The following is a 12,400-nucleotide window of genomic DNA, read 5'->3' as shown; positions in this document are numbered from 1 at the left end:
GAAGTTGATGAATCGCTCAACCTCCTCGCGGGAGCACGAGGTGGCGCCAATGCAGTCATCAACGTAGCGGAGGAAGAGGTGGGGAGTGGTGCCGGTGTAATTACGGAAGATCATCTGCTCTACGTAGCCAACAAAGAGACAGGCATAGCTGGGCCCCATACATGTGCCCATGGCTACCCCTTTGGTCTGGAGGAAGTGGGAGGATTCAAAGGAGAAATTGTTAAGGGTGTGGACCAGTTCGGCCTAACGAACGAGAGTATCGGTGGAAGGGTACTGTTGGGGACGTCGGGAGAGGAAAAAAAATGGAGGGCTTGGAGGCCCTGGTCATGGCAGATGGAGATGTAGAGGGATTGGATATCCATGGTGAGGACGAGGCGTTGGGGGCCGGGGAAACGGAAGTCTTGGAGGAGGTGGAGGGCGTGGGTGGTGTCTCGAACGTATGTGGCGAGTTCCTGGACTAGGGGGGATAGGACAGCGTCGAGGTAGGTAGAGATGAGTTCAGTGGGACAGGAGCATGCTGAGATAATGGGTCGGCCAGGGTGGTCAGGCTTGTGGATCTTGGGAAGGAGGTAGAACCGGGCAGTGCGGCGTTCCCGGACTATGAGGTTGGAAGCTGTGGGTGGGAGATCTCCTGAGGTGATGAGGTTCTGTATGGTCTGGGAGATGATGGTTTGGTGATGGGGGGTGGGGTCATGGTTGAGGGGGCAGTGGGAAGAGGTGTCCTCGAGTTGGTGTTTGGCTTCAGCAGTGTAGAGGTCAGTGCGCCAGACTACCACTGCGCCCCCTTTATCCGCTGGCTTGATGGTGAGGTTGGGATTGGAGCAGAGGGATTGGAGGGCTACGCGTGGTGAGGGTGAGAGATTGGAGTGGGGTAAACAGGTTGAGGCAGTTAATGTCCCGGCGGCAGTTGGAAATGAAGAGGTCGAGGGCAGGTAATAGGCCAGCGCGGGGTGTCCAGCTGGAAGCAGCATGTTGGAGGTGGGCGAAGGGGTCCTCGGAAGGTGGGCGGGAATCCTGATTGCGATAGTAAGCTCGGAGGCGGAGACGACGGAAGAATTGTTCAACGTTACAGCGTGTATTAAATTCATTGATGTGTGGACAGAGGGGGATGAAGGTGAGTCCTTTGCTGAGGACTGATCGTTCGTCCTCAGTGAGGGGGAGGTCTGGGGGGAGGGCTGGGAGCTTGGATCTGGTGTGGGTGTAGAGCTGGGAGTGGGGGCGGAACCTGTAACTGGAGTGGGTGTGATGGTGGGGCGAATGGGGGTGGAGTCATGAGCAGGGGTAGTGTTCCCCTCGGGGTTCTGGGGGGTGGGGATAGTGACAGTGGGTTCTGTGGGGGGCACGTCAGCAGAATGCAGGGGAGTGGTGGAAGTGGTGGTGACCAGGGCAGTCGGGGTGGCGGGAGTCACTGAGCATGTGGCATCAGCGATGATGTGAAGGGCGGAAGTGATGTCACGTGTGATGCATGAGGAATTGTGAAGGGTGGAAGTGGTTGTGGGAGTGGCCATGAAGGGGTGGAAGTGACATCATCAATCAGCGTGAAAAATTCAGTCAGCATGGATTGAGATGAAGTTGACATGGAATGAAAATCAGCAACAAAGCCCAGGCTTAAAACCCAAGCACCCCAGATGGGACTTGAACCAAATATTACCAGCTTAAGGAAGCCAGGGCCTTATCCATTAGGCCCCTGGCGCTCCCACCCTGAACTCCCTGTGGAAAGTGTTGACCTCAAAGTATGGAGAAGCTGCTGTCAAGGTGTTACAGTTAAAGAACACTGCCTAAGGCCTTTCTGACCAGTTATGACATCGTCCCTTCATTTCTCAGACCCTCTTGGTGCCTCAGAATGAAGGGAAATTGTTTCCTGCCTCAGTAGAAAGATCTGCCCGAACTTGCGAGACCCCCCTTTGTGGAAAAGACCCAGCCCTATTTCGGGACAGGAAGGAGATTCCAATTTCTGGATTTGTGGTGCTGGAAGAGGACAGCAGTTCAGGCAGCATCCAAGGAGCTTCGAAATCGATGTTTCGGGCAAAAGCCCCTCATCAGGAATAAAGGCAGTGAGCCTGAAGTGTGGAGAGATAAGCTAGAGGAGGGTGGGGGTAGGGAGAAAGTAGCATAGGGTACAATGGGTGAGGGGGGGAGGGGATGAAGGTGATAGGTCAGGGAGGAGAGGGTGGAGTGGATAGGTGGAAAAGGAGATAGGCAGGTAGGACAAGTCCGGACAAGTCATGGGGACAGTGCTGAGCTGGAAGTTTGGAACTAGGGTGAGGTGGGGGAAGGGGAAATGAGGAAACTGTTGGAGTCCACATTGATGCCCTGGGGTTGAAGTGTTCCGAGGCAGAAGATGAGGCGTTCTTCCTCTAGGCGTCTGGTGGTGAGGGAGCGGCGGTGAAGGAGGCCCAGGACCCCCATGTCCTCGGCAGAGTGGGAGGGGGCTTTGAAATGATTCCAATGGGCCAACATGGATTGTTCCAGTTAATATCCTTTCTCAGATGGATAGAGCTGGAGAGACAGTAAAGATTGTGGGAATTTGGGAAATTCTGACAATCTGTTTTAAAGTCAAGTTGAACCGCAAACCAATTTTGTCCCACTTTGTCTGCATCACCAACAAGAATACTGAAGGAAATTTGAGTTTAATTACATTGTGTTACTAATGTTCATCTGGTTGATCAGTGGAAATTAAAAGCCATGTCACACAACAGGCAGAATCAATCTTTAGCTGAGTAGAAGTTCAGCAGAGAGAAACAGACTTACTTTGTGATATAATAGGTAATTCCTGTCCCATTGATCTCTTAACTGCAGGGAACTTTCAGATACGTGGTATCTTTAGAGCAATTAAATATCCTCCCAAGATATATGCTTTCACTCTCAACTGAAGATGTTATAACTTCAATGGCTAAGAGTATTAACCAATAAATCAATGCCAAGCCAGTTGAAGTATTACACTTGGCACATCATCATCGCTGTAATTGCAGAATGTAGCATAACCTATTCCATCTTCTAACCTACTGACAGTCTACTTTTCAGAAGTCTCCTTACACGACTCTGAAAACAAATTAAAAGAAACCAATTAAACCAAATAAGCACAAATTAAAATGTCCCAGTCATTTAAAAAGGCTCTGTAACAAAAGTCAAAATCTCCCAAGAAAGCTTACACTTACAGAGTCACAGAGTTGTACAGATCCTTCGCTCCAACTCGTCCATGCCAACCAGATATCCGAAAGTTATCTAGTCCCACAAACCAGCATTTGGTCCATATCCCTCTGAAGCTTTCTTATTCATGTCCCCATCCAGCTGCCTTTAAATGTTACAGAGTCTTAGAGTTATACAGCACGGAAACAGACCCTTTGGTCCAACTCGTCTATGCCGACCTGATATCCTGAATTAATCTCGTCCGACTTGCCAGCATTTGTCCCATATCCCTCTAAACCCACCCTGTTCATATACCCCCATCCAGATGCCTTTTAAATGTTTTGGAGGAGCCGGTGTTAGACTGGGGTGGACAAAGTTAAAAATCACACAACACCAGGTTATAGCCCAGCGGGTTTATTTGGAAGCACTAGCTTTCGAAGCGATGCTCCTTCACTGGGTGGTTGTCTTCACCTGATGAAGGAGCAGCGCTCTGAAAGCTAGTGCTTCCAAATAAACCTGTGGGATTATAACCTGGTGTTGTGTGACTTTTAACTTCTAAATGTTGTTATTGTACCAGCCTCCACCACTTCCTCTTGCAGTATGTTCCATATAAGCAACACTCTCTGCATGAAAAGGTTGCCCCTTAGGTTCCTTTTAAATTATTATTCCTCTCACCGTAAACCTTTTCCCCTCTGTTTTTGTACTCCCCCACCCTGGGGAAAAGACTGAAGCTATTCACCCTATCCATGTCCCTCATGATTTTATAAACCTATATAAGGCCACCCTTCGGCCTCCAACACAACAGTGAAAATAGCCTCAGTCTATTCATCCTCCCCCGATAGCACAAACCCTGTAACCATTGCAACGCCCTTGTAAATCTTTTCTGAATGCTTGCAAGTTTTACAACATCTTTCTATAGCAGGGCAATCAGAATTGAACGCAGTATTCCAAAAGGTGGCCTAACCAATATCTTGTACAGCCACAATCCAACATCCCAATTCCTATACTCAATGCACTGACTCATAAAGGCAAGTGGATCAAATGCCTTCTTCACTGTACTATCTACCTGCAACTCCTTCTCTTCCTAATCTGTGTGTATGTGAGTTACAATAATCTTTTTGCATTCTGATATGAATAGATTCACTCTTTTTTTCATTCAACATGTTCAGGTTTAATTGGCTACTTTTAAACGCCAATTCAATTGGTTTGGGAGGAAGACGGTGGCACAGTGGTTAGCACTGCTACCTCACAGCGCCTGAGACCCGGGTTCAATTCCCGCCTCAGGCGACTGACTGTGTGGAGTTTGCACGTTCTCCCTGTGTCTGCGTGGGTTTCCTCCCACAGTCCCAAGATGTGAATTGGCCATGCTAAATTGCGCATAGTGTTAGGTAAGGGGTAAATGTAGATGTAGGGGTATGGGTGGGTTACGCTTCGGCGGGGCGGTGTGGGCTTGTTGGGCCGAAGGGCCTGTTTCCACACTGTAAGTAATTAATCTAATCCACAAGAAAGGGTTCCTTTTTAAATTACCCTGTTAGTGACCAACCAAGGATCCAGGTAAATGAAGAAAGGAAACCATTTCATCCCTGCTCACCTGGGAGCTTAACAATTTGGGGTATCTGTCTGGAACTGTAATAACGTGGGGAACAATTCTCACACCAGCCTCTCTTTGTAAGTGTTCCATGTATTTACGAAACAATGCCCTTCACCAGCACATCTCAGTGATATATTTAACATTCCATTCACATTAATCACTCCAAGGGCATGATCTACATTAAGAATATAAACAGTAAGTGGTGAAACTCTCAGGTTTGGAAGCATCTGCTGAAAAAAACAAAATGAATATTGCAAATTGATAATTGTGGTTCTCTCCACAGATGCTACCTGACCTGCATTTCAATATTTCCTGATTTTATTGCAGATTTCCAGCACTTGTGGTATTTAACTTGTGTATAATTTTTTTACGTAAGGAGAATGGAGACTTGAAAACATTGAATGGGACGTTTGCTCATTAACCTCTTGGGAATTGTCTGCTATTGAATGATTTGATTCAGCCTGTAGACAAGGTGCAATCATGACAAAGTCTGTGGGATTGTACTTATTATATATCAAGGAACAGCTCATCAAATAAGACAATCCTCTGAAACATATGAATTCTCACCTCAAGTTTGGGGAGAAAGGTATAAAGGATACGTATTAGATGGGGTGAGATCTGATCAACTTCAGAAAAACTTTGATCTTAAAACTATAATTCTGCAGTGAAAGTAAAATATTGCGAAGTGTATGGTTAATTGTCCATGATATTTGTTCCTCCTTATTTAATTTCTATAAGTATCTGTAGAGTAATCTATAAACATATATTTAAGAACCATTGTCATGCATTATTTTGGTAATTTTATAATTTGCCATTACTTTCTCTTCACCTTATTCAAGGAGAGTGTTTATTACAGTGAGTGATACCACACAGTATTTCAATTGCACTGAATTGGTTTTGAAAGATAACTCAATAAATGCAGGTTGATGCTGTCGATGGTTCCTGTCGATATATTTCGTTGACCTGTTCAGACGTGTTATGTTGTTAAGTCTTAGGCAGAAAGAGGAAGAAGGTATAAGTAAGGTTCAAGAAACTGAAGACAGACAGAGCCCTGGAGATAACAGGAATGAACTCAAACTAGGAAATAGAGAATTTGAAGGGACCATGCAATGTTTATGGAAAACAGAATTAAGGAACCTCCAAGGCATTTTACAGAGGGATAACAAGCAACAGGTCACCAGGGAAAGAGTATGTCTTCTCAGAGCAAAGGAGGGAATTTACACATGGAGCCGGAGGAAGTGGGTGAGGTTCTTAATGAATAAACTGCATTGGTATTTCCAAAGGATTCTGGGTAGTCCAAGATGGAGGACGGGAAAAGGTTGTGACTGTAAGACCTGCCCCTTTTTTGAGTCATTTTAGGTCTTGGGGGTGATTTCCTCAAATTCCAGGAGCAGCAATTACTGTTTTATTATGCAACTTTGGAGAAAAAAATCTCAAAACAACGGCACTTTTAAAAGGAAGAAAATCAGACAAAGAAAGTGAGTACATGGTCAGGAGGGCGGGAGGGAAGAAACCTACACTGCTCACTGATATGGATAGGAAGGGTCGAGAGGGATATGGGCCCAGTGTGGGCGAATGGGACGAGATTAGATTAGGATATGTGGGGGGAATGGACGAGTTGGAGCGAAGGGTCTGTTTCCATGCTGTACATCTCTATGGCTCTATGACATTTTGGATGGTGAGTCTTGTATATTGATATTCTAGAGCATGTCAATATTAAAAAGGAGGTGTTGGGTGTTTTGAAAAGCATTAAGGTAGACAAGTCCCCAAGACCTGATGGAATCTATCATAGAATCCTGAGAGAGGCAGGTGTGGACATTGCGATGGATTTGTACAAAATTTTTGTACCCTTTATGGTCACAGGAGAATTCTGAGAGGACTGGAGAATACCAAATGTTGTTTCTTTCTTTAAGAATGGCAAAAAGAATAATTCAGGAAATTAAAGGCCAGATTGGCTTCCTGCAACTTCCTGTTATTCCTTGCTTGGACATCACTGTCTGTGCCTGGATGGTACCCTCTGGAAGTCACTCTGTAAAGATCTCCACCCCTCTCCCTTGGGGTCTCAGGATCTCAAGGTGTTCCTCTCTTTGGCCAAGGTTTCGGTCCATGTGTAATGGTTTCCTGAATGTGGTTCCTGTGAAGTGCCTTGTGCCATGAAAAGGGATCCCGACATGCAGGCTGTAGTTGGGTTGAAGTGTTATGGAGAGCAGGCAGGAAAGTGGAGTTGAGGCCGAGATGAGATCAGCCATGATCGTGTGGAATGACAAAGCAGGCTCGAGGAGCTGAATTGCCGAATGTTTAAGATCTTCGGAACACAACCAAAGACAGAGCTATCAATTGCCGTGGGTGTCTAACATGGAATCTCACCTCAGATGCATCATGAAGAGGGTGTCCATGTTCAAAGCCAGGGGTTGTGAGTTCATATCCCATTTGGGCTGTTATGTTTTTAAACATGAACTCTGATCAGCACCCTGTGTCTGTTTGATCTCAATTCCAGTTAATAAGGGGAGATGGTGGTGCAGTGCTAGACCTGGAGTAGGAATCCAGAACACCAAGTTCATGGTGTGGGGGAGATGGACTGTAATCCCACCATACAAGGTGGTGAAATCTCAGCTCAGGAGGAGCTTTGTCTGATGGGAACCATATATTGCTATTGAGGTTTGTTAGAAAGCTAACTGGTTCCATATTCTCCTTTCAGGAAGAAAACCTGGTGAGACTACAGACCCACAGCAATGTGGTTGACTCACCCTCTGGGCAATAAACACTGGCCTAGTCAGAAACATATCGCATTCCCTCCCTGGAGCTCGGTCACAATCCTGGAACACCCTCCATTGATTCATTGTCGGTTTACCTCCAACAAATGGTCAAAAATCACACCACACCAGGTTATAGTCCACCAGGTGTATTTGAAACCACGAGCTTTCGGAGTGTTGCTCCTTCATCAGGTGTAATGAGAGAGGAGGCATCAGACACAGAATGTATAAGTAAAATATCAAAGGGTCATACAAGTGATGGGAATGTATTGAACAAATCCAAAATGGCCGACTCCCTCCTGTTAAATCTTCAATCAGTTCGAAAGGAGATACAGGCAGCACATGGATTGCAGTGGTTCAAAAAGATAGCTCCCCATCACCTTTCAGGGGAAACTCGGGAGAGGCAATAAATAGGTGGGCGGCACGGTGGCACAGTGGTTAGCACTGCTGCCTCATAGCGCCGGAGACCCGGGTTCAACTCCCGCCTCAGGCGACTGTCTGTGTGGAGTTTGCACGTTCTCCCCGTGTCTGCGTGGGTTTCCTCCCACAGTCCAAAGATGTGCAGGTCAGGTGAATTGGCCATGCTAAATTGCCCGTAGTGTTAGGTAAGGGGTCGATGCAGATGTAGGGGTATGGGTGGGTATGCTTCGGCTGGGCAGTGTGGACCTGTTGGGCCGAAGGGCCTGTTTCCACACTGTAAGTAATCTAATCTAATCTAAATGTTGATCTAGCCAGCAATGTTCACACCCTGGAAATGAATAAAAACAATCCCACAATGGAATAAACCGCCAGGGGAAAAGTCATAGTGTAATGACTTGAAAACATCAAGCCCCAACTTTGGATGTTTTCTATTGTTATGTTTTACATTATCATCCAAAACGCACCAGTCATTGACATAAAGGTTATGATTTGGAGGAGCCGGTGTTAGACTGGGGCAGACAATGTTACAAATCACACAGCACCAGGTTATAGTCCAACAGGTTTATTGGGAAACACTAGCTTTCGAAGAGCTGCTTCTTCATCACGTCGTTGTGGAGCAGAATCGTAAAACACTGAAGTTTAAGCAAGAGGATTGCAGTGTCATGGCATGTAATATTAAACAAATTGAGCTGAAGTCTTTCATCTTTTAGAATGATCATGTTAGTTTCAGTTCCTTGTTATGTACATCCCAGACCTTTGTTAAAGTTACATTCTCAAGAGTGTTTTAACAATCGGTGCCATCTCAGCTCAGATAATGCATTGAAGATGTGAGGTTAAAATCTGTCTGTGTCCCAATGTTCGGTCAGACTGATTCTATTTCTAAAGTGGCATTTACAGAATCTGACATGGTTTTATGCAGTTTTTGAGTGAAACAAAACATAATTCTGAACGTACAAATTCACCCCACAAATGTATATGTGTGTGCGTGCAGGGGAGACTGAGTGAGTGTGTGCATTTGGGTGTGTGTGGGAGGGGGCGATAGTGTGAGTGTCTGTGAGAGTGTGTGTATGTGTATGTGTTTGAGTGTAATGGGGTATACATCTGTGAGAAGGTGTGTGTGTGGGTGTGAGTGTGGGAGTGTGTATGTGTATTGTGTGACAGGATGAGTGTGTGTGTGTGTGTGTGTGTGCGTGTGTGTGTGTGTGTTGAGTGCAGTGGGGTCAGCTGTAGTGTGACATGAACCCAAGGTCCCAGTTGAGGCCATCCCCATGGATACCAAACGTGGTTCTCAGCCTCTGCTCGGTCACTCTTCGTTGCTGCCTGTCCCAAAGTCCACCTTGGAGGATGGTTACCTGAAGGATCGAGGTTGAAAGTCCCTGATCGTTGTAGTGATCTCCGACTGGGAGGGAACACCTCTGTTTGGTGATTGTTACGCGGTGCCCATTCATCTGTTGCCGTAGCCTCTGCTTGGTCTCGCCAATGTACCATGCATTGGGCATCCTTCCCTGCAGCGTATGAGATAGACAACGTTGGACGAGTCACATGAGTACCTGCCGCGTCCATGGTGGGAGATGTCCCCGTGTGCAATGGCGGTATCCATGGCGACACTCTGACACGTTTTACAGTGTCTGCTGTGACAGGGTTGTTTGGTGTTGTCCTGAAGGCCGGGCAGTTTGCTGTGAACAATGGTCTGTTTAAGGTTTGGTGGCTGTTTAAAGGTGAGAAGTGGAGGGGTGGGGAAGGTCTTGGCGAGGTGCTCATCCTCATCGATAATGTGTTGCAGGCTGTGGAGAATGTGACGTAGTTTCTCAGCTCCTGGTAAGTACTGGACAATGAAGGGTACCCTGTCGGTTACAGCTCGTGTCTGTCTCCTGAGGAGGTCATTGCAGTTTCTCCCTGGGGCATGTCAGAACTGGCGATTGATGAGTTAAGCATCGTATCACATTCTTATCAGGGCATCCTTGTGTACTTCCAAGTGCCCCTCACATTCCCCGTCACCTGAACAGATCCTGTGTAAGTGTACGGCTTGTACAGAGGGGACGGCTGTTTTAATATGTTGAGGGTGGGTTTGTGGTTGAGTGAGGTGCTGTGGTGTCCATCCTTGATGGAGATGCATGTGTCCAAGAATGAGACAGATACTAAACAGGACTCCATGGTGAGTTTGATGCTGGAATGAAACTCGTGAAATGTTGGTGAACATAAATGTTGGGAGAGTGCAGCATTGTTCTGACATGAACACAACCAAGGTTGAGGGGATCAATTCTCCTGACATGGCCCCAGAAGCACGTGTTGTCCCAGTGACCTAACAGCTCCATCTCTGATCTTCTAAGCTACTGCCTGTGGTTTACATCCCTTCTGGGGATACTTTCAATTTAAACATTCTCTCCAATTAAAACCCTCTCACTGCATTATCTCCATTCAAATTAAGTTAATCTCTGACCTAATGTCTTTAAAACTCTGCATGGCTGCTTTGTGATCATGGAATTAAAACATTTCCAAGTCAGTTTGATACATGTGGCAACAAACGTTTGATGAACTGGAGCGAAAGGGAGTGGAATTAACTTCTCAGCTCTCCCAAAGAGACAGCATAGACATGATGGGCTTCAGTATATGCAGTCACATTCGAAGATTCATTGATCTGAAATTAAACAGTTAAATGTCTGTTTCCCCACAGTCGCCTCATCTGTTGTTCGTTTCCTCACTGATGCAGGAATTAGCATTGACCCATTTGTCCTTGTCTTTCTGGGACCATTCCTTCAATGTTGGCTGTACAAACATTGAGCTTGCTTGACCCCTATACTGTCCTGTTGGTATTTAACAGGAAAAAATGCAGGTGAAATAAAGTTATTCCACACTCAATAATTTATATTTAAATTTGATGAGTTGGACCAAGAAAACAGTAATCCTAAAGGTGCAAGATTCATTGAAAATAATTGGTTTGCAAGTAATGATAGACACAGTGAAAATTTTTGTCTTGTGAGCAATATAGGCAGCTCCCAGAGTTAGGTAGCAAAGATAAATAAATAATAGGGAAACAGCAGCAGGAACAAAAACACAGGTACAGGCGAATATTGAGAGTCTGTGAGACCGTTCAGTATTCTAACAACAGTAGGGTAGAAACTGTTTCAAAACAGGTTGGTGCGTGTGTTCAGGCTTCTGTACCTTCTCCCCGATGGTAGAGGTTGTAGAAAAACATTGCCAGGGTGGGATGGATCTTTGAGAATGCTGGAGACCTTTCCTTGACAGTGGGCCTGGGAGATGGATTCTATAGATGGGAGGTTGGCCTTTGTGATTGTCTGGGCCGAGTTCACCACTCTCTGTAACCGTCTCCGATCTTGAATGGTACAGTTGCCAAACCAGGTCGTGATACATCCAGACAGAATGCTGTCGATGGTGCACCTATAAACGTTGGCAGGGGTATTCTCTGTCAGTAATATCCGATGTTCTGGAGGGATCAGTGTTGAAGAGTTGGTCTGTTGATGAGAGCTGGCTTCCAAAAACAACCTCTCCAACCGCACTCTCAGGAATCTCGTCCCCATCGAGAAACAGCAGCCACTTGATGACCACCTTCAACATTCAATCCTGCAGATCCTCCAAAATCTTGTGCAAGATCATGTTGGATACCACTGACCATCAACTGAATGTCGAGATTGGGATTTTTCCAAATTAGATTAGAAATAAAGGATAAGCTACAGAGACACCCCAGATGGGACTTGAACCCACAATCCCTGGCTTAGGAGGCCAGTGCCTTATCCATTAGGCCACTGGGGCCCCACATGTGGATTGCTGAACAGCATTTGTGATAATCTCAACACAGGCACAATGATTTTGAACAGAGTGACTAAACAAATCCAGTCAATTTGGATTGAGATGAAGTTGACATGGGATGAAAATCAGCCACTGCAAAGACCAGGCTTAAAAATGAAATCCCTGAAATCCCAGATTTCAGAGGCCAGTGCCATAGCCATTAGGCCATGAGGGTACTATATTGGCAGACCACTGGAAACAGTTGACCCCAAATGAGAGCGACAGCCAAGCACACTCCCAGATCTGTGACAACACACTGAGGGACGCACTAAAGGTTCAGGCAGCTGCTGCCAGGTGTAACAGGGAAACAACACAGTCTCAGGTCTTTCTGACAAATGATCACATCGTCCTTTCAGTTCTCAGACCTTCTTGGTGCCTGACAATGAACAGAGATCGTTTTCTGCCCAAGTACAAAATGCCTTTCTTTCCACAATGATACAGAAGGTTTGAGAAATGTCAATATTCCAACGGTTTGTTGGTTCTTTTCTCTCTGCATAGAGTGTACACAACTGATTTAGAACCTTTGTATGCATTTCCAAATGATGTTACAAACTGTTTCAAAACTTTGTTAATAAAATCAAGTTGAAACGCAAATCAAATTTAGTCTCCCTTTGTCCCCATCACCAACAAGAATACTTGAGTAAAGTTGTGAGGAATTCATCAGACCAATGAGACTCCAGGAATTCTTCCAAGATGTCAG

General features: G+C 45.8%; 1 non-coding gene across 1 annotated transcript; it reads right to left on the bottom strand.

The window, feature by feature from the left end:
• Window positions 1-11,591: 11,591 nt before the first annotated feature.
• Window positions 11,592-11,664, bottom strand: trnar-ccu (transfer RNA arginine (anticodon CCU)). Its single transcript has one exon. It is a non-coding gene; the product is annotated as a tRNA-Arg (tRNA).
• Window positions 11,665-12,400: the final 736 nt, after the last annotated feature.

Source organism: Chiloscyllium punctatum, chromosome 18, assembly GCF_047496795.1.
Source record: "Chiloscyllium punctatum isolate Juve2018m chromosome 18, sChiPun1.3, whole genome shotgun sequence".
In the NCBI taxonomy this organism is placed as follows: Eukaryota; Metazoa; Chordata; class Chondrichthyes; order Orectolobiformes; family Hemiscylliidae; genus Chiloscyllium; species Chiloscyllium punctatum.
Note: the sequence above shows the minus strand (reverse complement) of the source record. Positions and strands in the feature narration are given on the sequence as shown.